The 27815-nt window shown below is 38.6% G+C and overlaps 1 long non-coding RNA gene across 1 annotated transcript; it reads right to left on the bottom strand.

Moving 5' to 3' along the window:
• LOC107833042 (uncharacterized) lies at positions 1 to 27634 on the bottom strand. Its single transcript, XR_001658751.1, has 4 exons — positions 27348 to 27634; positions 17331 to 17484; positions 5230 to 5343; positions 1 to 691 (listed from the first exon to the last, which is right to left on the bottom strand). It is a non-coding gene; the product is annotated as an uncharacterized LOC107833042 (long non-coding RNA).
• Positions 27635 to 27815: the final 181 nt, after the last annotated feature.

The raw sequence follows: 27815 nt of genomic DNA, 5'->3' as shown, positions 1-27815 counted from the left end.
TACACAATACAAATTAATAAACAGAAAGACCAAACGTAGCTTTTTGTGATACAGTCTCCCAGTGACTTCCTGCTACACGTACAGATAAAGGAGAAATATCCCAGCTATCAAACCATTACTGAGGTTAATGGGAAAACAGTGAGCTCTGTTGCTGCTGCATCCCCAGCGACGAAAGCCGACGTGTGTTGTGTTTGTGTAGGCTCAGAGAATGTGAAACGAATGAAGAAAAAGGTGCAAACTTCTGGTTTGATTAAAAGTCTCGGCTTCATTTCAGCTCTCGTCTTGTGTCAGTTCTCATATCTGAGTGAAGAGCGCCAGTGAAAACAGAAAGCAGTTCTCAAAATGGTGACTACATTTAGTAAAGGAAGACACTACCAGTCTGGATCTCTGTGAAAACATCATTCCCCCCCGTCGTTAATGAGCAGTTGATTGTGAGGAGCCGTGTTTTGGTTCACTTTCACTAGCCGGGTCTGATTATTGTCACAATCCTGAAGTGCTTGAGTTTTGGGTCATTTGTTTTTTAATCACTTCCTTTTTACTAATGTTTGGGTTCCTTTGTAGCAGGTATAAAGGTCTTAAGTCCATTCCTTCATATTTAGTTTCCTGGTTTATTCTTCTGTTTTTGTATTTACTTCTCATTTCCTTTCGGTTCCAGATCTTCTTCCTGTGTGCCTTTCATTCCCTGCTGGAGCTGCAAAATAAAACATTCACTCCCATATAACCTATACAACAGGAAGTAACCTAAATGATCTCTAAAACAACACACCACCTCCCCGTTGAAAGAAATTCAAGAACAGATGAGAAACACGTTATCAATCCGGAGAGAGTTACAATGCTACTTTTAAGTCCAGTGAATCAAAATTACTCCAGGAGCGCATCAACAACATCACAAAATGGATCCAAAACAGCATTTAAAGTAGCATGTAAGGCTAAAATCACTACAGACCAAGAAGAAAACGAGCGTCCATCACACGTTTGCCAAGCGTCATGTTGTTGATCTAAAAGCGTGTTGGGAAAATATTTTGTGAACTGATGAGGGAAAAAAAGTCAAATTCTTTGCAAGGTGTGACTCCTGTTACACGTAGCATCAAACTAATCTGTCGTTTTAGTTGAAATGTGGCCATGTTTCAGCTTTTGACACTGATTCTTTACCACACTGATGTCTCACTTGATGTGTTCAGATCAACCGCATCACATCCTTCTCCTTCCACCTTGAGGAAAAAATAAATCCTATATTGCAGAGGATGCAGCATTGCATCGTTTTCTGGAACTGGGCAGGTGTTGAGGTGTGTGTGAGGGTTATCACACCAGAGGAAGAGCAGAGACAGCGGCACAGCCTCCATGCAGTAATGACGCGGTGTCGAGGCACAGAGAGCTGGAATGAATGCAACTTGTGTGATTTCCTTTGTGTTCACCAGCTTACATCAGCCAGCCATGATGCAACGCCACAAACTAGAAGAAGGTCACAACAGATATTGCAATATTGCAGAACAGCACTTTGAACATGAACTCTGTGCGCGCATGATGTGACATTTGTATGTTGTCGGGGGAGTTTTGAGTCTTTCAAATTTATGGCCTGGAGCCCGACACTCCCCGGACATCTGATCAAATTTTCATCTCCAGCTTCTCTCGCTTTCGGTTAAATCTGTAAAAGGGTGGAAAGTTTTATGTGAATTTATAACAATGTCTGAAGTCGATTTTGAAATGTAAGAAAGTCTCAAAGGCTTTATTTTGGGACTGAAAGTTCATGGGGGGACACTTTAAAAAAAAAAATCCCACACAAACCTTTCCCAGTATGAGCTGAAAAATATCATTACTTGAGAAAAAAAGTTTGTTCAAAGGGCATCTTTTTGTTTCCAGAAACCTACAAATCTTGACAGTATTAAAAGAAATAAGCCACAACTGATTATCTTATTAAAGCTGAGCAATGTATAATGAATTAATACAAATTCTGGGTTTAAGAGTGAAACGCCACTTCGGTTAGTCCAACCCTGATAGGCTCAGAAAAGATGGCCGTGGAATGGCCTAGTCAAAGTCAATAAGCAATGAGTCGTAAAATAAACTGAGTTGCAGTGACATGCATTTGTACAGGCTGATCATGACCAAATACCTGCAAGTGTAGCTGAATGAAAACAATTCTGCAAAGCTGAGTTTGACTGAATTTCCTCTGCAGTGATGTAAAAAACCTCACTGCCACTTTTTCACAAATACTTAAAAGCTGCTGCTGCTCCCAGTAGTGGCAAAAAAACAAAACAAAAATTATTAGGTTTAGGGAGCAGTTATGTTTTCACCTACAGCCCAGTTGGTTTGGATAGCTTTAAAAACTTAAGTCACCATTTAAAAATGTCTGTCTCTATCCATTATGTTACTTTCTACATTAAAAATTGAAACAGACATCTGTTAGGGGACAAATAACTTTTCAAGGCTGCAGATTTGTTGTGTAGATTTTAATATTTGTTTATTTTTCTTTCCTTTTTTTAAAGTAAAATAGGCACAATTTTGTGGCAATCAGTTGTTATTTCATGCAAGGAGAGAGAAAGGATGGGCCCACTGACCACAATTCCTCTGTGAACCTAAATGTGGAGAGTCTTGAATTTCTCCCTGTACGGTGATAAGCAAGAAATGAGAGAGTCGTGTTACTCTCCCGGGCTCAGGGCTATTAACCCAGCAGTAAGGCAAAAAGAGAAAAGAAAAAAGGATGAAGCGTTGGTTCTTCACAAAGATCATCAGACACTTCTGGAGGAGTAGGTAAATCCCGAGCCGGGAATATTCTCTTCATTTGGTTGACATAAAAACTCATTCTATCTACAAATGTCGCAACGGTGAAAGAGGACAGGAGAGGTATAATAATAATAATAAATTTAATTTATAATGCACTTCTCATTAATAAAAATCTCATGTTCCCAGTTTGGTTAGGGAAAATGTTTTACAGGCAAATCCAAAGAAATGTTAATAATAGATTAAAGACCATTTAATCTGAGGACGGATTTCCTTATTTTACCTGTAAATTACACATTTATGTCAACCGATCTAATCGATGTTATTCTCTCATCAATTAGCACACTAGATTCAGGCATTTGTGTGATTTTAGTTTTTTTTTCCCCATTACTACACTTACACAAATGAGAGTGTAATGACAAAAAAATATATAAACTGTCACATAATGGCTGAATATGATTCTGATTTGAGAGAAACTTTTCAAAGTTCAGGGTGTTGGTAGGAAAAAAAATCTGAAAGGTGTTCTTGTTGGCCAACATGTTCTCAATCTGTTACAATAAAATGTGAAATACAATGGTGACTATTTGTCATATAGCTTTAATCATCGCTAACTTTAATTTCTTAGCACCTGAGCAAATTAAAACATGTCCAGTTATTTTGCAGAATAATCTTAATTCAGCTACACTGAAGAGTTTTCAGCCATGAACGAGTGGTTAAATGTGAAACCACAGGGTCTTACTTGGATCTAATTCTGGATTTGGCAACTTCAAAATTTCCCTTTTCTCCGTGGTTGGTTCAGATCACTGTTCTGCAGCAACACCAAATAAAAACCGAGCTTCAGCTCACAAGCTGATAGCCAGACATTCTCCTTACTTTTCTGTTACAGAGCAGAAATAATGGTTCAATTAGTTCACTTTCCCCGTGTCTTAAAGCAGCAGAACCACCACAGAACATCAAGCTGCCAAATCCATTCTATCGTCGTTATGTAGAACCGTTTTTCTAAAACGCCGTGTTAGTTTTTCATCAGATGCCATTGGACACCTTCCAAAGAGTTTCTCTTGCCAGTCCACAAAATTTCCCCAATCTTTTGGAGATCATTAAGATGTTTTCTGAGGACATTTTATACAAACAGGCTTTTGTGGGGTTTATTTCTGCGAGCTGCGGTTTTATCCATGGAAATGTTGCACTCTTTCTCCTATTGTTAAATCTCGAACGCAGACGTTAACTGACGTAAATGAGTCGGTAAATGTCTTCATTACTGTTCTGATTTCTTCTGTGAACTCCTTCATGAGTCGTTGTTGCACTCTTGGAGTAATTTTGGTCGGCCAGCCGTTCGTGGAAACATTCTTCACCGTTTCATGTTTTCTCCATTTTTGGTTCTTGAATTTCTTTAGCTGACGGAAGAATGTGCTGCTTTTCTTTAGGTTACTACATGTTGTCAGACTCAGAGATTTATTTAGTGTTTATTCAACATTTCAAACAGTGATCAGATCTGGAAGAAGCTTGCTAAATTGAAAAGAAATGTTAATACATGATGGAGCAATTTCATCTTCCCAAAGGGTGAGGTTAGTTTGGATTAATGAGGATTGCTTTTTGTATATTCCAAGTATCTTCATCTGGTATTTAAATCTGTTTGTTAAACTGAAAAATTAAACTTTGACAGCCAAAATTGTAAAAACATTAAAGGGGGCAAATGAATTTTTACAACCCTGTTTTACATCTATGACTCTGTCTTCTGAAGTCATTTAAATAACGTCTGGTTTGACTATTGGTTCATTTTTGAGGTTTCCGTTCATCCACTGATTGATTTATCTCATGGCAGCTGAAGGCAGAAGCTCTACAGTGGCTTTAACAAAATTACCACAGTGACCTTAGTGACATTTATCAGACTCGTTTTACAACCTCAGTCCGTGCAGTACGCAGTGGTTAAATACCAAAGATAAAGACCTATGGTAAAGGGGCCCACATAAAAACAGCCACTCTACTGATTTATTAGCCTCCAGCAGAGACATGTGCTTTTCAGGGCCGCAGTGTAACGACGGCTGCTCTGCAACATGTTTCCAGTGTTAAGTCGTATCCACTGACAGCTCTGTTATCTGTGCCTGTCGGTAAAAAAGGCCAGCTACGTAATGTCTCTGTTATCGCGCTTTGATGCACAGAGCTACTTAGAAACGCACATTCTTTACTGGACAAACGCGCAGACTTTGCGCGTCGTTGTGCCAAATGTTGCTAAATGGGTTCTTGTTGCTATTTTTCGTTGTTATTGTTTGTGACGGGGACAAAACCTCTTCCTTCAATTCCAGTGCTGAATCTTAAGCTGACTCCATGTGTACCCAGAGGTTTCTTTCTTCTTTGAATGACGCCAAGAGATAACAGCGGCTGGACAAAAGGGCCTCCTGCTTTTTCACAGTGAGGCAGAAGAAAGCCAGCGAGCCAAGAAAGAGGAAAGCCACAAAGATAAACTCACAGATAGCGAAAACGGGAGACCAGAGAATGTTAAAGTATGATAACCTCAAGTCCTCCTCTGATGACACACGGTCTTCTCTCTGTCTCTGGGCTGATTGTGTTGACGGCGTTGTTTGCTCATCTGAGTCCAGCTTCTGCACTGCATGGCCATGATGAAGACTGTGGGGATGAAACGTGAGGAAGATGTTTTGCTCTTCTTCTTAAATCAAGGTTTGGAGTGTATATATCTTTTTCTAGAAAAACAAGAAAAATGGTTAAACAATGAGGTGAACCACATGTGATGGAAGAATGACGAATGATGAAGAAATGCTTGTGGAAGGAACGTACAGAGGCGGACGAGATGATTTCATCAAAATGTCAAAGCCTATTGAGTTTTATGGCAAATACCTGCACTGTAATGGTTCAGTGTAGTTGCCTGTTGTCAAAAGTCAAATTTAATAATCAAGGACAGTCCTTATTAACAGGAGTCATGGTTAGGGTTATGAGCAGTGTTGCCGTATTCATGACGTGTGTGAAGTCTGGTGTCTATATAATTTTTAGGCCAGGGATTGAAGTAATGAAGAGCTATATGGAGTTAGATTTGTTTCACAATTATTCAATCAAAAAAAAAAAAAAATCATGTCAAACAAAAAAAGCAGTATTCAATCAAAAAAAAAAGTTTCAATCAAAAAATTTGTGACTTCAATCAAAAAAAAATCTTAAAATTTTTTGTTTCGTAAAAAATTATTATGATTAAAAACTTTTTAAAGATTTTTTTTGTTTGACATTAATTTTTTTTGATTGAATAATTGTGAAACAAATCTAACTCCATAGAGCTACTGCTAGTATGTAACATATTCAGTCATCTGGGTGAACATGAGACTTAGATATCGACTTCCTGCAATTACCTTCGTTCTGGTTGAAACTTTTTGTTCTGTATTATCATTTTTCTTGACTTGACAGATCTGATTGGCTTGTGTCTTCATGTACTTACTAAATATATTCTGTTTTGTGAATCCAGCGCAAAATTGAAGAACACTGGACAACCGAAGCATGTGCAGAAAAAAGGAGCAATTGGTGTCTCTGTGAATTTACTCTGAATATTTGGGCTCATTGTGAATGTGTAACATCCACAATGTTACTGGAGGGCTAAAAGACTTTTTGTGGTTTTATGCCGTTGCAGCTTAATTTCAAGCCACGCGATCAAAATGGAAAGAAGAGAGTAAATAAAAAAGGTTGTTTCCTGTGCAAAACTCAAATAGGGTCCTCCACTCAGTGTGGCATAAAGCACAGACTGCGATATCTGAATCAATCTAACATTTTCTATCACTTTGTAGAATAATTTTCTTTTATTTCATGGTGCGATCTTATTCTCAGACAACATACATTTGTATTTTGACTAGAATTTCTGCGCACAAGCCACAACCACCATCGTCCTTGTCACTAGGATATTAGTCTGAAATATAGATCAGCCCCACATATGTGTTATGTAACCTTTGAACAACCGCAAACTTCACTCTCTGCCTCCTTATTGAGACATATGGAGCAGCAAGCATGCTTGGGGCCAGATGCTGATGATATGTCAGCTTTAAGGACCCAGGCTATGGATTACTCTGCTGGAACGTCTGTAGTCCTCTTATTCAGCTCTGGCAAAGAAGGTCAATTCTGCCCTGCGAAATAATTATTGTTTTGAATAATCAGTTTAATTAAACCACAGTGATCACTCTTTTGGAAAAGTTGATGTAAGTTATATTTGATCAACTGTATACGAGATCTAAAGAGAGAACCTGTTCAAAAATAATTTTAAAGCAATGTGATTTGTCACAAAATAAGACAAACTTGATTTAGCTCCAAATATCTACATTGTCATGTTTTCCAGTTCCATAGTATTTTAAAGCATAATCAAGTAACTATGCTACATTCAGTTCAATCTGGAGAGACTCAGACGGAGAGAGAAAAGCGATTAAAGAGTTTAATGACAAAGATAAACATGAAAATAAACACAAAGTTCTTTGGCGTTCAGGCCCCGGCCGGGGACGTCGAGCTGGACTTCGATAAGCTCGATGAACATTCCTGATGCAGCATAGGAATGTAGACCCCCTGGGGCCTGTGCTGGTGGCGGCGGTCGGAGGAAGATGAGGCCTAAGAGTCGGGAGCTGAAGGTGGAGATGGGGCGGCGGTGGGTTGATCGTGGCTGGTGAGCAGAGGAGGCCGTGGATGAAGATCCTTTTGAACTGGAGCCCAGACGATGATTCGCTGGAGTGAGGCTTGGACCGGTGTTGATAGGTCCGGGTTGCAGAGAGGGAGGCACTGATTGAAGAACAAGGTGCGCCTAGAGAGTCTTCCAGACTGAACTTCAGTCAAGACTCCATTTCTTATGTAGACACTGCCTCCAGGAAGTCATCACAATATCACTCCTCTATTAACCCTTTAACAACATGTTTACCACAGTTTCACTGAGAAGTAGCTCGTTTAATGAGCTCAGCAAATGAGCAGTTCCACCAGATGTTTGCTAATTGCTGCTGGCTAGTCTGAAGGAACTGAGTGGGGGAGTGGAAGGGGAGCGCTGCTCTGTGAAGCAGAGGCTTGGAAGGTTGGAAACTGCAGCTTCGAGGAGATTTGTCCACTCACGAGTTTTGGAGAGATGAATGGTTGCCATGGGAGATTCAAGGATTTCGCAAACATGCATTAGAGCAGAGGTTCCCAAACTGTGAGGCGTGCCCCTAAGGGGGGCGCCGTGCCATTGCAGGGGAGGCACGGGAAGCCGTCTGGATGAAAAAAAAAAACAAAAAAAAAACAGAAAAAGAAAAAGCATGAACGCTGTATGCGGTGGGTTTTTACCTTAGAATGGCCAAGAATAATGACCAATGGTTATTCCTATGTCAATCTGATACAGTAGGGGCTTCCACACTTCCCATATCTGTGTCCTCTGCCACTTTTATCAGCAGTTAAAACTGTTTAATCCGTTGTAAACATGTCGTAACCTGGTTTTCCGAGCCGCCTTTAAACAACATGAGCGCTACGATGCTGCGTTGGGTTTACACCTGTGCAGCAGTGAAGGAGACCTGCTACTGCTCTGCAGAGCTACGCAGGTGTGTTACAATCATGGCAGCAAACCAGCAAAACGCAAAGAACTTTTCAGTTTTTCCCCCAAACTAACCGACTGAGTTGAGTAAAGCTGTTTAATGCAGGTAATGTTAGCTAAAAATGACTAGCTAGCTAATTAACAAGTAGCTTGTTAACAAGTAGCTTGTAGGCTACTGGTGTTGTTGTCTATGTTCAGCTACGACTTATTTTGCCCCCCAAAAAGTTGATTCCCCCGTTGTTTGTCTGGAGCTGGGGCAGAGTACAAAGGGAGTCCTCTAAGAATCCACTCCCCCTTCGCTCACACACATCGTTCAACCAGACAGCTATCTGTAAGCCATAAGGGGGGCCCAGAAATAGTTTGGAAACCACTGCATTAGAGAATCAAAAGAATAACATTACAACATGATATAAAACTCAAACAAGTTTATTTCACATAAAACTGCCCTTTAAGTTGTACCTGTGGCCAAAGGAACTGCTGAAAAGATTCAGTTCAACTTGTGCCACGTCAGTAAGTGATGACAACGTTCATTCCTGGTTCTTGTTCCTCTCGATCTCTCCGTGGCGTTGCTCTCCCCAAAAGGCTCCACTGCCATTGACTCAGCCTCAACGGATTTCAGCTCTTCCCTCTTTCCCTTCTTACTCTCTCTCGCTCTCGCTGACCTTTTTTAGTGATGAAAGCGCTGATGTGATGAGGCTTTCATGAAAGAAATATTTGGACGGCTCACAAGCTGGAGCCTGTGCTTTGAAGCCCACAATGGTGGGTGCAGTGGCTGATGTTGACAGCAGCCACTGCACCAACTAATGAGGCAGCAGAGACGGCACTTCTTCTAAGTGTTTCTGTGATGCAACTTGGATGGCACCCAGCTAATGCCACCACAGCAACACTGCAAGGATGGCGCCTCTGAACGAACTGATTAGCCCTCCTAGAGAGTCACATCTCCAGCATGGACTTGCGCTCGATTGTCAAACATCGTAATAAATAACTCGACTAGACCGGTGAGCGATTTGTACAATGGTGAGAAATTTTCTCGAGTAATCTTGGTAAATCCCCGCGTGTTTGATTTACAGCTCTGAACATAAAGTTTCACTCTGGATTCCCTCTAAATAAAATATCTGAGGAAGGAAAGTGAAGTTACCGTTGCCTGTTGTTTCGACTTCCTGTAAGCAGTCCTGCTCTGCAGAGCTTGAACAAATTAAACACGGCCTACGGCCATTATAAATGCCAAGTCAGAACTGGAAAAGGGGATGTTTAAAAAAAAAAAAAAAAAAAAAAACACCACCCAGAAAACCTGTCCTGTCTGCTAGCTCAGTGAAACTTGTGTATTTAATAATGTGCCAGCCACTGTAAAACTGACATTTCAGTACTGCATGTGGCATGGCTTCACATTTTGTTTGAGTTGTTAACTGGTTGGTAACAGATGCTGGAAATCTAATTCACTTAATTAATTGCAATATTTGCTGTAATCAGGGTGCCTGAGGCTTCCACAACTCAAATTTAACACCTTTTAAGATCTTAAGCCATTTCCACATGTGTAAAGTGAGAGGGTGACGTTAAAACTGGGGACCCAGCAAGCAGCAGCTTATTTGCATAATAGCTCCTTTCTCTTTGTGAAAGGAGCTCAGAACTGACCAGGTGAATTCTCATTATCTACAAATGATTTTACACAAAAAAAATGTAATGAGCATGTTTTGTAAAGCCACAGACCTGTGTTAAATTATTCAAGGAAGCATAATAAGTCCCCTTTAAACCGTGCCTCTTTTCCAAATGACCAAACGTTTTATAGCTTCTAGCTTAAGTTTTAACCTCCCTGAAGGAGATTTATTACATTTGTGCCTAAAGTTGACACAATGTCCTGAGGCCTTAATAAAACGTCTGCAACTCGCTCTGGTTAAAATACCACAGGATTACTGGACCGCAGCACTACTTTAGACTGGTGCTGGGTTGGCCAAATCACATCCAGTTTTTTAACTAACATGCTGACTCTGGTGACAATCAAAGAGTCACACTGACACGAGGAAGTTCGTGGAGAAGCACACGCCATCTTTTAGGCTCAACCTTGTCACGAGCCATGAGACGAGCTCCTGTGTTGGTGATAACGGGAGACAGAAATACACAATTGCATATGTCCTCTTCAAAGAAACCAACCCCCACTTCCCAGACTAATGTAACTGGGATCATTGCAGCAGGATTGCATAACCGTGTTTTGTTTAACGTTATTATTGGGTCGCATTCACCATCATTTATTCATGCTGTCTTTGCTATGTGAATGTCATAGTTCCAGATCTTCAACACTTCTGGGAGACAATTTTACTGAAATATTTGCTTTGTTTTTCATTATACCATGATGCTACAGATTCTGTAATAACATGTTGACCTTTAATTGTCAATAAAACGTGCATTACACAGTGCCTTATAAAAGTTTTAAGGGCTCTTCATGGTCAGGCTGATGAAAATCTTGTCATTTTGTTCTCAGCCTCATGTCGTCCACCCGTTCTTGTCACAACTCAACAAGCAAATTTTTCACACCAATCTCCATGCATAACTTATCGTGTGATTTTGGCAGCGGGACTGGTTTAGCAAAGAACATTCATGTGTTAGAACGGCCCATTCAAAGTCTAATTCACAATGTTTGGCTAGATGTGAAAACTGATGTCTGAGGACGAAGTACTGCGAGTTCAATCTCAAAAAATAAATTAACAACATTTGGAAATGAGAGTGATGATGATGCTCCAACCAGGTTTGATTTTTCTTTTTAGGCACCCTAAATGAACTCTCATACATAATCTATTGTTTGAAAAATGCCTTTTCAATGTTCTTTGCCTTCCTTGTCCAGCATTTTCCAGCCATAAAGTTAAGTTCTTTCAAAATGCACAAACCATTTAATTGTGCATTGCTGACCAAAAACATTCCTGTGTTGATTACTGTTCTGCCACACAGGCCAGCTGGAAAGTTTCCCCGATACGTCTGGCTCACAGAACAGATCAGCAGCCAAATAAAACATTGGTGGCGTGGCAAGGTAGGGACCTGAGAGACCATCCTCAGACTAAAGGGTCAAAGTGTGATTTGACTTGTTAACTTTAAGCCCACAGGTGGCTGGCTTTTAATATGGTCAGCGATTACAAACGCCAGATCATTTAAAACCAGGTGAGAGCATCACCAGAGTCCAGAAAGCTGACTAGAGTTATGAGAGAGACATGGTTGGGCAAACAAATTATTTCTGACATTTTACTTTTTTTTTTCTTTGGTATTGTGTTTGCTGGCTCTGTGGGTGTTCTGTAGAGTTATTATGAATCTCTAGTTTTCTTCCCTGTCAGATAGAGCAGCTCTTCCAGTGTGGTCTGAAAGGTAAACAGGACCCGGGGGGAGGGTTGGGACCTCAGGTCTGCACTTACTCTTCACTGTCAAAGTTAAGTGTTGGCTAATGGAGCCTGTCAGAAGCGCTGCAGCCTAAAACCACCTGCCTTGGGAGGCCTTATGTGCCGGTGTCAACCCACCATTGTAATACCCCCCTAGTTCGGCAGCGAGACTCAATACTGAGCTGTCACACATGATTTATACAATAAGTGGAGAGGAATAAATGCTAGAATTAATCTTAATTAGGCCAGGGTAATCCTAACGGAGTTTTTGCTAGCCGTGCTGCAAGGAGCAGCCTCTGAAATGAAAATGCTGCTGGGTTGAGACGGTCTCTATAGTAGCAGGTCTGCAACAACTTGGACCTCAGGTACGCCTGTAGCAGGTTTTCATTGCTCGAGAAGAAAAACGGGACTGGTTTTCTGTGACTGTCTTCGCAGTTGATGTTGGTGTTTGAATGTTTAATAGGAGATAAAAGGAAAAATTTAGCTCCTCTATGAGATATTCTTCATGTATTGGTTAAATCCCAACCAAGATTTAACATAATTCATTTTTGATCATGGCAAAAAGTTTTGAGACTCGACTAGAAAGTTAATTGTGCTGAGGAAAAATGGTAAACTGATACCAGAAAAGGCCAAAGGAGTAACTTAAAAACAAATGTGTTAATACTAATAGGAGTTTTTCAATCAAAGTTTAATAGATGTTTTAAAAATTGGGAGTGAAATCTAAAGTAAATGTTTTTTTTATAATGCTTCAGACTATTGTTTATCTTAAATCAAAATTATCGTCAAAAATAATTCTTCAACAATTACACAAAATTCCAGTCTCATTGCCAGATTTTAATCAAAGAGCAATCCAAACCTTGTTGTGTTTTAAGTGTGGGCACAATTAAAAATGTTATCTCAGTAAGTAAAGTTTTAGCAAATTTTCCTCTGATGTTGCTTTCTGCAAACTAAAAGATAAAAGTATGCAAATGGAAGAGGTATATTTTGAGAGTTTGGCCACATTAAAATACAGTTTATCCAAGCAAACACAACAGGATAACATTAGACAGATGTGAAAAAGCTAGGTGAGTGCCACTGTAGCTACCAGGTGATTGCATAATGTGTATGCTAATCGACTAGTTTGTAATTATATCTACTGAAGTTTTGAAGTTATTGATAAGGAAAACTTACAAAACATTAAGCTGTACTTGTCAGAATAAATATTAGGGTTTTAATCATCCCGAAAATGTCTGGTACGGCACACGCTCGCACAAGTACCGAACGAACCTGCAGTGTTTTATGATCGAACTCGTGCAGATTGTTTTCAACTCTGAGCTAAGTGCGCAATACATCATTTAACAGGCGACTTCAACAAGTGACATGAAAACAAAACAAAGAGGACTCTCATTTATCAGTGAATTGTTATTTAGGACATTAAGGTTTCTCATCCAGCAACAGCTTTATGTCAGGATACATACTGAACACACATTTTACTCTGCACTTTACTGAATTACTCACCTGAAGCAACATCAAAACTGAATGTAAACATTATTGGCATTGGAGAAAAATCAACTATTATCCAAATCCAGCTGGCTGGAGTACTGTGCTAGTAGGAAACGCTGCACAGCATATGAGATGTAACAACTCACAAGTCGGGGATTGCCCAATAGAGGTGCCTGTAGGATGAATTCAAGTAAATCTTGTTACACTGTGTTAACTAAATATCGAAACAACACAAAATGATTCAAACTTATTCCATTCTCAAATGTATGCAGGGCCTGGTTTTCTCGTTGCATCCGTTTATCCGTCCGTCTGTCCGTCCATCCGGTTAGTGGCTAAACTTGCATATTCTTTGTTAATAAATAAAATCAATTCTATAATGGGCACTTTTTATCTGTTACTCTTTTAATATTTTACTCTATTCTCTAATCAATAGAAAAGAACCGAAAATGCTATGAACCGTGCCTAAAAAACTAAAGTATGTACCAAACTGCACATGAATTCTCTGGCTTGCTGTCAAGTTTGTGAAAATCCAAAAAACGAAAGACACTGAACTTTCATTTTCAGGATTTTCTATTTTCACTTTTATGATGCAGAACAAAAATATTGAAAGAAACCAGTGTTGTACAGTCAATGTTCTGCCCATTCATCAACACAAATTTCTAGTATGTTCAGTCCATACAGATTATATACTGCTCAAAAAAATAAAGGGAACATTTCACTTTAATTTTGTGTGTGGCTCCAAATCCAGTTCTGTACATTCAACTTTGTACAGAACAAAGTATTCAATGAGAATATTTCATCCATTCAGATCTAAGATGTGTTATTTGAGTGTTCCCTTTATTTTTTTGAGCAGTGTATTTAAATAAATTCATGTTTACAGTTCATCACATTCTAAATTAGTTTTTACATTTTCGGAGTACAGTTACATCCAATAAATTTTAATGCTGGCTACTATTTTGTTAAAAATTTTAATGTATGTCCTTTTTGCAGATTTGCTTTCATTTGAAGATCAAACGATAGTATATTCATAATGTCTCTGACCGAGTTCCCATGTTACATTGTAATTGCCCAACACTTCCCTGTATGAAGCCAAGAATCTATAAAACAGCATGTTTTCCTACATCCGGTTGATGGACACCAACACTAAGCTCCTGTTAGTTTTGGGCATCCATCTGATGTCGGAGCAAAGTTTCAGGTGAATTTCTTCACTTACAACTTAATCATTAACCTCCAACAGGGTACATCTGGCCATCTTGTTGTTGATTAAATCAAATGGTGTCAGTTCACGCTTCCACGTGAAAGTGAAACTCCACATAACCCCTCCGCCATGCGACATGAATCTGCAAGATGTGTCAAGAAAACTTTCAAAATGCTGTGCTCTTCCCAGATGGCACCGCCCGCCGTCAAAGTCAAATACGATGCATGTGGGATCTCAGCTGCGAGGACAAACAAAATATAAAATGCTCTCATGCTCATGCAAATATAGCTGCAGGCTTTGCTCGTCACGCACACTCAGCTGTGGTCACACACTCATACATCCATCCGTGAGCGTACAATCCCTTAATAGACTTTATCTTTGGATTCCTGAGTGGTTAGTTAGTATGAAGGCTTATCTGCCCTCTGAGGGCAAAGCCAGAGTGCGTGTGCAGAGGAAGGAGCCCTTTTCTTATCCCTCTGACTAATAACAAGCTCTGCTGAGTTTTCTTGTCCAGCACAGATTAGATCAAAAGCAAGGCCTGATGGGTTGTGTTGCCTGAGAGGTCCCAAGTCTTCTTTCTTTCTCATGGACAATATGACAATAAAGCTCTCCGCTTGAATCCGTGCTGCAGGAGCAAAGTGAGGGGGTACCGGGCAAGTCCGAGCGACTGCAGAGACAGAGGCAGGAAACGACCCAGGCCTTTGGAAGTTATTAAACCCATCAGCAGATACCGCTGTGTAAACATAAGTCATCCAGTCTGTTTTATTTGTTTTCATTTTTTCCTTTTTTTTTGTCTTAATCCATGTAGGATAACAGCTAAGTTAAAATATTAAAGCCAGAAATGCGCTCAATCTTTAATTTTTTAAACTCCAACATATTATGTTGCAATGCTGAAGTCGGTGACAGTAACACATAGAGAAGACAAAACATGTTTTAAAAGAAATTATATGTACAACAGTGTTTCTCCTCGTGCTTTTTATTTCAGTTTTTTAACGCTTTTGTATCTTTTGCTCGTCTTTGCACTGAGATTGATTCTTTTTATTTGAAATTACTGTCAATGTGGCTGGGAAATGAGAACAGCAAAGAACTCCACACGTTCTGCAAAAAAATGGGCGTTTTTAAATTTTTTAACAATTGCCATCTCAACCTCTTAATTATTAAATGGTTGCAGTGAGTCACGAATAAGCTGTGCATAATGCAAACCTAAAGAAATGTTTCAGCAACGTGCTGCAGAACTAGAGAAATTTGACCCCATATCTGAACTCAAAGTATAATTTGTAAAACAATCAAAAACAGAGTTAGACTGTAATTATATGAACTCAAAGGAAGTGTGAAGAGAGGGGAATACAAAAGTTTGCACTCCTTCCCTGGATTTCCTACGTTCTACTTAATATTTATGTACTACAGCAAAAGTAAAATGCTGAAAAAATTTTACTGTCAAGCTGGCAATGTTGTCCAATTAAAATCTAAAACAGTGGGGTTTGCAATCATATTCTGTTGCCTGCAGTCAGATATCCTGAAATAAATCTACAAATCCACCGGTTTTGTGACAGCCTCAGATATTTGTTAACACTGTCACTATAAGACATTACAGACATTATAATGAGAGGATAATCTGAGAAAATATTGAGCTCCTCTGCCTTTTTCCTGTCGTCCCACTGCCATCTGCAGAAATACACCACTCGGTCAGAAACAACCAATCAGAGCCAGGAGGAGGGTCTGTCAATCACAGTTCTGTTGACTTGTGCTTGTATTACATTTTATTTTGTACATCTATGAGCATGACCGGAAGACATCTTTGAATTAATGAGACTTGTTAAAGCGTTACAAGCTTAGGAACCTGGAAATCATCATTTGCAAGTTCAGTGCCTCCTAAAGGCTAACGTTTCTGAATTGCAAGTAGACATCTGAATAATCTTCTGTTCCTTGTTTGAATGCAGGATTAAATTCTCATGTATTATTGTCACAAGTGGAGTTTATTGCACTGGATTTCAGCCAGTAGGATCTTTCTGGTTTTCCTTACTTGTGTACGTTTATCTGAATGCAGCTAAAGTTTATTTTTGTGTAATGTGGTCAGCATTTGACGAACCTGAAGGTATCTCTGCAAATGTAAATTTACATGTCTAAAAATAAAAAACTGGGTGATCATATTTTCAGTCTGTTATCTGGAATGTGGTGCTTGAAGACTGAAGTTATGACCTTTTCCTCCTCACAGCTTTGTTTTATTTCAGATATGCTAATAACTTATTACTTTATTTGAGGCTGCTGTAATTCAAACCACAACCTACAGTAAGTGCGTGCTTCAGCAATGACACATCTCCGCTCTCTTTGCCTTTAATGGGTATCGTGGATGTGTTGGTGCGGAGTGTCTGCGTATGCACCAGGCTCCTATAAACACTCCTGACATGGGCTAATGTTCAGTGTATCCTCGGGCACACATACCTGATTTAAAACAAACCGAATCTGTTTTGCTTAACACAGGAGAGGAAACTGGGCTCACGGCGATAAAAGAAGATGACGGACATTAGATCTGTGAATTCTAAAATTTAATTAGTTCAATTTCATGCTTTGAGACACAAGAAGGAAATCTTGGGTTTCATGGTAAATTAAACACATGTCCTCAATTTGAGGCTGCTCTGTTTGAACAACGCCAAAGAAATCTCTATTACCAACAAAGCGCTGCCTTTATGTCAGATTAATCCAGGCAAATGCTTCAGCTGAGCTGCTGCTAACTGATGGTATTCTATTTGTGCCCATTTCCATGGCAATCAAGTAAACACTGTGTTAGACTTACTACGGGGAGGTAACTTTATACACGGACATAAAGAAAATGAATTAAGGGAAAACATGAGGAGCAAGTGAAATGTTGAAAACGTTGCCGGCATCAGTTTTAAACTTTTTAGTTTCATAATTTTTTCCTCTCTGGAGTGGAACGCTGCATTTTGCGACTGGGATGGTGAGATTGCATAACTGTGGTGTGGAAGCATAATGCGATGAAACTTAGGGTGCACTAGTGGAAAATGAGTTACTTTTGTGTACATACCAGTGGCTGTATGGTGGAATAGTGGTGAGCGCAGTAAACTCAAAACAAGAAGGTCTCTAGTTTGAATCGTTTCTGTGTTGGAGTTTGCAAGTCCTCCTGTTGTGTTTTCTTCAGCTCCATCCTCCGCCTTAGCGTGGCAGATATTCTGGAGTGTCTGTAAGGTTAAAAACAACAAGTTGTGTCTGTGAAATCGAGATGTATGATGACTTCAGACCACGTTGTCGGTTATGATTGAACAATGTCAGATAAAACAACCAAAAAAAGCAGTTGCCCAGCAGTGATTTCTGTGGTTCAGTGGTGTTTAGGGTGGATAGGTGTGTCAGGATGTGAGTATTGTTTTTCATGGACACAGGTCTGGAAGATGCTGTTTTGGTGCCAACCTGAGTGTTTTAGATCACATAGTGGAAAGAAGGGAGAGTCTGATATCAAAGAATTTCTCAAAAACCACTCAATGGGTCATCCAGGCAGTGCTATAAGTAGACCAGTTTGCACCAGCACTTTAAAATTTTACCCCTGAGCATACTGGGGCTTCTTTCAGAATACCATCTGCATATCACCAGCAGGCAAGCCAGGTGAAGCATCTTGCCCAAATACACAACAGAGGCAGGTGGAGCAGGGAATGAAGCGGCAACCCACCGATTGCGGGACGAATGTCTGCCACCGTTGCCACCATTATCACATAAAGCAATTCTGAGAAGAGATATATGTACATTACTGTAAAAGTAACGAGCATATTGAAATCTAAAAGCTTTTATTTTACATATTTACTTTTTCAACGCCAGCATGCGACTGGAAGTTAATAGGTGGCTCCAAAACACGTTGAATATGGCTGAACTAGATTTAATTTAGAACTGGTTTTGTTCTGTGTAATTTCTGTACGTCAAAACTATTCATCTATAGACAAATCTATGTAAAAATATCCTCCATGTTTCTGTCCTGTTTCTAAAATATTCAGAGGACTACTTGCACTTCATTTTTTCTATCTAAAGCACTGCATCAAGGTGAACAGTAATACAGAAATTAAAAAAATATTCATTGTTTCTAGCAAGAATCAACTACCAAATTGATTAGGCATCAAATGACCTTCTCTCCAGACTCTTTATGCAGTGGCTAATGAGGGTTAGGACACAGCTGAACTCCTGGGTACGGCTCTGTCCGTGCAGCAGGACAAGCACTGCAGAGCTGCAGGAAGCAGACGTTAACAACACGGAAGTCCCCAAATTTTCAAAACACTGTGTGTAAAGAGACAGGAAAATGACAACAGGGAAATCACTAGAGGAAAAACGCCAAAGAGTAGGAATTTATGCAAAGTGTTCTGTAGGTACTTGCAGCCAATGTGAAACAAAGTGTCAATTCTGCAATTTCTACTAGGGATTTTCTGATCCTATTCGAAAGACCAGCTTAGCGATCAAGGTGTTCTGACATGCAATTTTGGATTTGGGAATCTCTGACAACACACCAGTCCTGATCATTTTTGTTCCTTTACTCTGCAGTGAATTTTTATTGTAGGCTTTGTACATAATTTAGTTGATCTAAGAAATATGTGTTTTCCCCAACGATCTACAGCCTCTTTTCCATGGTCAAGTCTCACTCTGGCTGGTTAATGTTTGGTTCGGTTCTAGTAAAGTTGTGCGTCTCCCCGTTGGTATTGTGTGTTTCTGACTATGAATATGGGCAGGAGTTTAGCTGTTAATTTCCATGTTTATACTCAGGCGGGCAGTTTCTCCAAAATCCCTCAGTATATTTGTTCATTGCGGGTTGCTCGTTGAATTTTATGATGAATTCACTCTTCCTCCACTATTGATAGAAGGGTTTGGATGTAAAGGTTTCACAATGGGATTATTGGTTTGCAGCTCGCCGTCTCGGCAGCCGCTATGGTCTCATCATGAAATGAAAATGGTGGCTGAGACGTTGTTTGAGGATTTTCCAAGTACCGTGTTCACTCATCCAGTGATGTAAAGCCATGGGCCCAATCAACGAATGCCGTCTGCTGCCAATCAAACTGTTTGTGTGCAATAGCAGACTTGTACCAAGTGGTTCCAAAAAGCAGGGAGGGAAGATGCAGGATCTACAAATGGAGACAAATCTGGCCATTGCTGACTGAGGAAGAACCGGTTAAAGCCACGCCTGTGGAGAAGGGCCTTAAAGGGTTTTTACCCTCCACAAAGATGCTGGCAGTGAAAAATGACAGCTTCATTTCAGCCTGTGTTATTCAACCTTCTCCTCTTGTTCTCACACATCCCTTGTGGTTCCAGGAGAGTTGTGCAGACTTCATCTGAATCACTCTTCAGTACACTTTATTATGTACAAAGCACAACTGTTTGATGATTTTCTGAAACTTAACTGGAGATGTGGTTTTTAAAGTTTTCGTCGTCATTTTCTGAGCCACATGTTTTATCTTCTCATGCAATTGCACACTTAGATGTAGTAATTGTTTGTCATATCTCTGTAAAAACTCTGTAGAAACATATGTACACCAGTCATGATGTTGCTGTGGGGCTGTGCAGCAACAACATGCTGTGCACAGCAATATCTGCACAGATATCGCACACGATAACTTCATTGTTGTGCAATTTAATTATGAAGATAAGTGACATGTCACTTATCTTCATAATTTTATTTTTGCTGTGAAATTTCACAGTAAAACAATAAAAAGTTAATCAAAAATATGTTTTATGAAAAAAGTTTAGATTAACTTCATTGTTGTGCAATTTAATTATGAAGATAAGTTACATGTCACTTATCTTTTTATTTTATTTTTGTTGTGAAATTTCACAGTAAAAAAATAAAAAGTTAATCAAAAATATGTTTTATGAAAAAAGTTTAGATTGCAAAATTAGTTTGCCTTTTTTTGTCAATAAAACAGAATTGTAGCTAGTTTTGCAATAATCTGATCAAAAGACTTGCGTTATCATAACTGGACATTTATTATGGTCCTTTGTATTCTCAGTAGATTTGAAAGTTATACTGTCAGCAAAGTAAAAGTGAAAAGCTGAGGTAATGTAATGAGGAGTGTTGTTTATCACTGTCACTGATAATGTATAGGGCAACTATAATGAGTAAGCACAGAGAGCACAATGCTAGAGCAACTCCGTGCATTCTTGATTCATGTCGGACGATGGCAGAACCAATTTGTCTGCCGATTTAGCTGATTTGAAATTCCATCTGGTATCCATTTTCATATTTATTTTTGTCCGGGTTCATATTTTATAAAAAAAAAAAAAAGATGTAACAAAGTCTGCACAGTGTTAAAACAGAAACTTCTCACCTATATTCTGGCACATGGAGAAAATAATACAGATTGCTCAACTCTGAATCCATCTGCAAACAGCTATTAGCATATGGTTTTCATTTTGCTTGTTTTATTTGTCCTTGCTTTTATTATGGTAACCATGCTTTTGTGGCTGCTTTTTCATCCGTAGTCTACACAATGAGACAAATTACCATCCATGTACCCAGTAGCTGTCTAACATAAAAACTTAGTCCTCATTATATCTGGCAACCTCCAGCATAAACAGGTTTCATAGAAAAACTACTGCATGATTTACTTCTCCCATTGCAATTGAACTGTTTTAGCCTTTGAAAGCCCTAGACCTACAGAAAAGTAAGTTGGATGGAGCTAAAGAGAAAAAAAGAGAAATGTTTAAGGGTTTAAAGTGCTGAATCAAATAAAAATACACAATCAATTTAAATGAGCTAATTTGGAAAGGTTGAAAGTGAAGGTGTTGTAAGTCTTATATTGCTTTACACTTTCTCTTGTTTCAATTTTTAAGCCTAATCACATGGGGACTACAATGGTATCACAAATTATGCAGGCAATTTTGCATTTAAATCTTATGTCATTTTGAAAAGTATTTATTTTCTTTTACTTTTCTACAATTTATCAATTTACAAAGTTTAAGTCAAAAATTTGTGGAACTTCTTCTCCAGAGATGTTTTTTTTTTCCAGTACTCTTTGGAAATGTTCCGAAACTCAGACAAACTGAATGATATCCATGTCTGCTCTGTCAAATTTTCTTACAGGTTTACAATTGGATCCAAGTCGAGACTTTGAGTAGGCCATTCTAACACATACGCTTTCCTAAAACACTCCACCGTCCCTCTGGCTGTATGTTTAGAGTTGTTGTCCAAAGTTTTACACGGCTGGCCAGAAGGACATCACAGATAATCTTGATGATTTTCAGAGGAATTCCTGTACTGTCCATGTGTAGGACTGGGAGAATGCGTTGTAAAGTGGTACTAAGGTGAAAAAAGACGGGTGAAAATATCAATTTATGTAGCACATTTAAGACCAAACTAGTTGGACCAATGAGATGTACAAGGTGAAATAAGAAGAAAAACATATTATGAAAATGTAAGGAAGAAAACCTTGTCGGTGTATCAAAAAAGTATCCTAGTAAAATCCTTACAGGTTGTGATGTGACAAAATTTGAAGACGTTCACGGGCAATGAACTTTTCCAAGACACTATAATTTTTTTCCCATGTTTACAGTGCTGAGGCTTAACCAAATCAAATCTTTAAGCTGCTAGTGACGTGTAGCTGTCAGTTTACATTAGACTGCTTTTTCCCCAATTAAATTATGTCAAACAGCAACTGGAAAGACTAAGTAGTTCTATGGTCTGGTGTCCATCTACACAACTGTCTTCTCATTGATTATAATCAGAAATTTTGTATACCTTCCTTCATAGTTAAAGGACAATAAAAAAATGAAGGTTGTAGATGCTTTATATTCCCCATTAGGGGTTTTCCTTAAAAGTCTCTGTTTGGGTTTTAAACTGCGTTTGTGTTTCTCATTAAAAAGGTTTCTGACAAAGGAGAGAACAAGAGCCCAGAGTGAGAGTTTGTAAATGAAGCCTAAATCTGCCCGCGTCCTCTTGAGGGACCACACATTTTATGGATTACTTCCTCCTATTCTCTGGTCCAAGAACAGCAGAACTTATGGTGGCGCCGTGATCTGTGATGGCAACCAGGATAAATGATACAAACAGCGGGGGATGCATGGCAGCTTAAAAGCCTCTGTCCCAAATAAAAGCTACAAAGGAACTGGAAGAATAAAGAGGCTGTCAGAGTGAAGAGATGAGCAGCAGCCATGTGAAATGTAAAGTCATTGGACAGAGATGGAACCAGGCTGCAGATTCCACTGTCATCTCTCTGGAGTTGTTTCTGGTTCAGTGCCAGCATGCTTGTCTATCTTTTTTGTTTTTCTGCCCGCTCTTTTATTTCCTCACTTTTTCATAGGTCAGCCAACGTGAAACTGCAACTTCCCTCTTTTAAGCTCAAAGAAAAAGCATGTTTTTCAGTAAACGGCCTGACGTGTGATTGAGAAAAGCTGACTTTTATGCAGGTCTGCTGAAGTTTGTAGTTACTGGCCTGAGAAAAGGAAAGTTGACCGGCGGAAAGCCAACAGCTGCTGGCTGATTCTGAGTCCTACACTAAATGTTCCCTCAGGTTTTTCACCCCAAAAAACAGTTTGTGTTTAGCATTTCAAAGACCAACAGAGAGTACTTTATGGTCCTCTGTGTGTACAGCCCTCCCTATGCATCTACTCATGAACTCCTACATCATATTTACACTCTTTTAGAAGAAAGTGGCCTGTCAACACAGTAGGTTATTACACCTTACACACTGATCTTGCCTTTAGATACAGATTCTAACTTACAATGAGAAAATTTTGTCCTTTTTGCAGTTAATAAATGATATTTAATCCATCACAGATGTCTTTGAAGGCTAAGTAGGACTCTAAAAAACAGAAAGTTTTAAACTGAAAGAAATCCTGTTATAATATACATTATTATTTAAAAAAACGACAAGTCAAGAATAATTTGTTTCCTTCTCTATAATTATAGTTTTGTTTGTTATTTCAGCAGCTAAACACTTCTGATTGATTAACTGTTTTTTGCATATTTCTAATCCTATTTTGTCCACACCAAGTGTTTTAAGTTGGAAGGCCTCCTTGCCATCACCCTAATCTTTAGTTCATGTGACAGAAGATTAGGATGATGATTTGTTAAATATTCTTTAGAGAGAAAAATTAGAAAAATTATTCAAGTCATCAATAAATTGTTTTGTTGCTACATGTTTTCAGATGTTTCAAAATATCCCAATCCACAAACTCCCTTTTATTTTTTTTCATCCGGAAAATCGCTGTGAAGCAATTGACCCATGACCTCCTGTTTCCCTGACAAGTGAATAAAGTCTAAGGAAACGTTTCTGGGCTTCAGCTCCCTGCAGCATTCCACCCATTTAGCAAAACACGTAAATTGACGGTGAAAAAATGAAAGTAAGCAGTCAGCTCTCTTGGCTTTTTCTCACGTGGGCCAGATATCGGCACGAAAGCTAACTCAGGCTTGCTGGAACTCTCTCCCAAGGTGGATGGGCTGCGTTTTTCCTGGCATGTACTGAACAAACACAAACCAATTATTCCGAGCTACCTGGCCGTTCAAAGGCATAAACCCATTTTCCTTCAGCATGACTCCCAAAAACTTTAAAGGAAAATATGCACTTCAAAAGCAGGAGAGGTCCAATAAATATCCTCCTAGCTTTTTGCACTGTGACAACTTTCAGTTTGAAAGATTTCTGCCATATCTCGTGCTAGCAGATACAACACTTAAAACTTACAATTCATAAGTCATTCATATTAATCTGAGGCATTGTTTGTCATTTTCATTTGTGCCTGTTCTAGAAACAGTTTTTGTAGTTATTTAGTGAAGAACCATACAAATGTACAGAATTCCCCAACATGCTGGATAATCACTCCTTAAAGCTGCAGTGTGTAACTTTATTCCCCCTCTGCTCTCGGCTACTTCAGCAGATCCTGTTGTGAATGCTCAGGCTAATTTTTGTTTTCAAGATGAGACAGTAAAACATTTTTCCATTGTTCTGTTCCAAATATTCTACTGAGAGAAGCAAACTGGTGATTACAAGGAAATAAATTAGAGTTGAATTTATTTCAAAATGTTTGTCCAAGACATTTTGGACAAACATTCCACTTCTGAATCCTATTGATTTTTATTAAAATACCTCAAGAAGGAAATGGATAGAAAAGACATTGTTTTGTTTTCGATTTATAATCTGTGTAGTATCCCGATCAATATGTAGAGCCATTTCAGCCAAAATTAAATAAATAGGTGAAATAAATAAAAAAAATGAGTAAAATAAATCAATAAATGAAGAAAATGAGTAAATTAAATAAAAAATTAGTTAAATAATTTAGCTTTCATTAACCCAATTTTTTATTTATTTATTTTTCATATTATCAATTTCTCAATTTCCCTTTTTCATTTATCTATTTTTCATTTACCCATTTTTTAATTTAGCTTTTACATTAACCCAATTTTTCATTTATTTTTCATATTATCAATTTCTCTTTTTCATTTATCTATTTTTATTTATCCCTTTATCCATTTACCCATTTTTCATTAATCTATTTTTTGTTTAACCACTTTTCAATTTCCCTTTTTCATTAACCCAATTTTTCATTTATTTATTTTTCAGATTATCAATTTCTCTATTCCCCTTTTTCATTTATCTATTTTTCATTTGTCCATTTTTCATTTATCCCTTTATCTATTTACCCATTTTTCATTAATCTATTTTTTCATTTAACCGTTTTTCAATTTCCTTTTTCCATTAACCCGATTTTCTATTTCCCAGTTTCATTAATCAATTTCTCATATATCCCTTTTTTATTACCCATTTTTCTTTTATCTATTTTTCATTTAACATTTGTTTGAAAATGTTTAATTTTCCCATTTTCCCTTATTCATTTAGTATTTCCTTATTTTCTCATTTATCACATTCTATTTTCCCCGCAAAACTCGGAAAAAGGGGGAAAAGAATAAATGCAAATGAGGAGAGGCACGTCATCAGGCTACAACTTCCCCAATTGGTTGGTTAGCGTCACATCGTACTTTGCTTCAAGAAAGATGGCGACCTACTAATGGGTTATCAATAAGCTGAAGCTCATTAACTTAATTAGAAAATAGTGTTATTACTCCTGACTTTATATTTCGTGTGGCCGCTAAGATAGAACGTGTTTCAGCTGGCGGCTCTCATGGACTCAGAGCTTCACCATCGGGGGTTTTTATAGTTTGGACGAAGCGGCCGCTGAAGTTGGCTTACGATTGAAGGTTGGGGACACCTTCGTAGCTACCAGCTGTGATCCAACTATAAGGAGCAGACTTTTCTGTACATCGTAAGTGAACTGCAATATCCAGAGGCAGCTCTATGGAGCATCAAGCTGAGAGAATGAGAGTGGGAAGCCTTGGAGATCAATCAATCAATCAAATTTTATTTGTATAGCACATTTCAGCAGCAAGGCATTTCAAAGTGCTTTATATAATTAAAATAAAAACAGCATGTGAGAAAGAGATTTAAAAAAACATAATTAAAACGTAAACAGTGAGAAAGCGAAATAAAAAGCTGTAGAACTTTAGTTGAGACGCCGTCAACTGGGACTCCAACCCTTTGGACTTTAGTCAAAATGCCGTTTGACAAGGACTCTAACCTCTCGGATTTTAGTCAAAACGCCGTTTGACAAGGACTCTAACCTCTCGGATTTTAGTCAAAACGCCGTTTGACAAGGACTCTAACCTCTCGGATTTTAGTCAAAACGCCGTTTGCCAAGGACTCTAATCTCTCGGACTTTTTTTTTTTCTGCATCGGAGGCCATCTTTCAGACATGCACTGCTGCTGTCCGTCCAGGATCCTCTGGTTGCCCAGACTTTGCACGGTAAGCTAACGCTGACGTTTGTTTTCCAACTACAGTCATACTTAATCAATAGGGGTTCTCAATTACTATCGCGGAAGGTTTTGAGTTGATCTCTGGAGTAGGTGACAAACTGAATGGCGCCAGGATGTTGAGACCAGCACGTCCTCTGATCCAATACATCTTAAGGTGTTGCACCTTTCTGTGCATTTCATCACCATTACAAAAATAAAAAGGGACTCAAAGACCCTGATGAGCAGAGCAGAAGTTTAAATTGGCTAATCAGCCACCGCTGTGTTCATGAGAAGAGAGGCTTTATAACCGAGAAATAAATGTGAAGCCTGAAAACCTAATATCTTAACGGGCTGAATCCGTTGTGTTTTTAACTAATCTCTGCTGGGTTTGTGGGGCGCAGGCGGTTGCCACGGTAACAGGTTGATTAAATGACAGAGACCAGAGTAAAAAGGTAGGAGCGGAGGAGTTTGTTACTTAATGAAATATACTCGCAGACAAACGAGGTAGTTAGTCCAAGTTTGTAGTTTATTGAAGTTGAGAAACTGCAGCAGCTGTGATGCATCACAGCAAAGGTAAACAAAGGTAAAACAATGGCGATCGACTCTAAACCACTCCCTAAAAAGGGAAATTGAGAAAATGATATGAAAAATAAATAAATGAAAAATTGGGTTAATGAAAAAGCTAAATTATTTAACTAATTTTTTTATTTATTTTACTCATTTTCTTCATTTATTGATTTATTTGACTCATTTTTTTTTTTTTATTTCACCAATTTATTTATTTATTTATTTAATTTTGGCTGAAATGGCTCTCCATAGATCTACACTTCATTCCCGTACATGGCGATAAAGCACATCTAAACGTTACTTTAAAACGTTGCCAGGAAGAACAATAATAATAATAATAATAATAATAATAATAATAATAATAATAAGATGATGATGAAGAAGAAGAGTTTCATGGAAAGGTAAATACCGTAGTTTATCTGCCATTAGCACATTTAGCAGATAGTACATGACATTGAGCGACAACATTAAGACCTCCTCCTTGCTCTGAATGGGTGTTTTGGGGGTGGAGAATATCGATGTTTTCATAGATAATCTTTATCAATACATACTATCAAGGTGATTTAACAAATAACAAAACATATTCTTTACAAAAGGTACATACTGCAGCTTTAATAGTATCCATGGCTGTGGGTACAAAAACACGACAGTGGAAGTGGACCAGTTGAAGCCAAATGTCGACATTGTTCATTGCTCTGACCAATCGCACAAAACACCGCGTTGCATACCTTAGCTCCAACGTAGCTTAGCTTCGTGCATTAGCTGCGCTCCGGAAGTGATCAGTCTTCGTTTTGCGAACCTTGAACACGGTGAAGCTCACGTCAAACTCTCTTTCCGGGCATTTGGTAAAAACCAAAATGTGTCCAAATGTTTACCCTCAACGAAGACTGGAGCGGTTGAATCTCTCTATCTTTCATTTTTGTAGTTTCTTCTGTTTTTGTGCCTTTCTGGCATTCGTGCGTTCATCCAGTATAGGCGGCGTGGTGACGTCAGGACATCCTGCAGCGGTACAAAATTAAGGCAAGCAAACATTGGATATAAATTTTGTAAATACATTTTTGGGACATTTTATATAGATTCTGAATTGAGGCAAACGAGAATTGCGACTCTTGTGAATCGTTATTATTATTAATATTATTTGGCTCCATAGGTAGGTAGGGCCAAGTGAAAAGCAAGTAGATATTTTGAGTGATGCA

Source organism: Poecilia formosa, unplaced genomic scaffold (assembly GCF_000485575.1).
Source record: "Poecilia formosa unplaced genomic scaffold, Poecilia_formosa-5.1.2 Scaffold314, whole genome shotgun sequence".
In the NCBI taxonomy this organism is placed as follows: domain Eukaryota; kingdom Metazoa; phylum Chordata; class Actinopteri; order Cyprinodontiformes; family Poeciliidae; genus Poecilia; species Poecilia formosa.
This window is presented reverse-complemented; position numbering and strand designations above follow the sequence as displayed.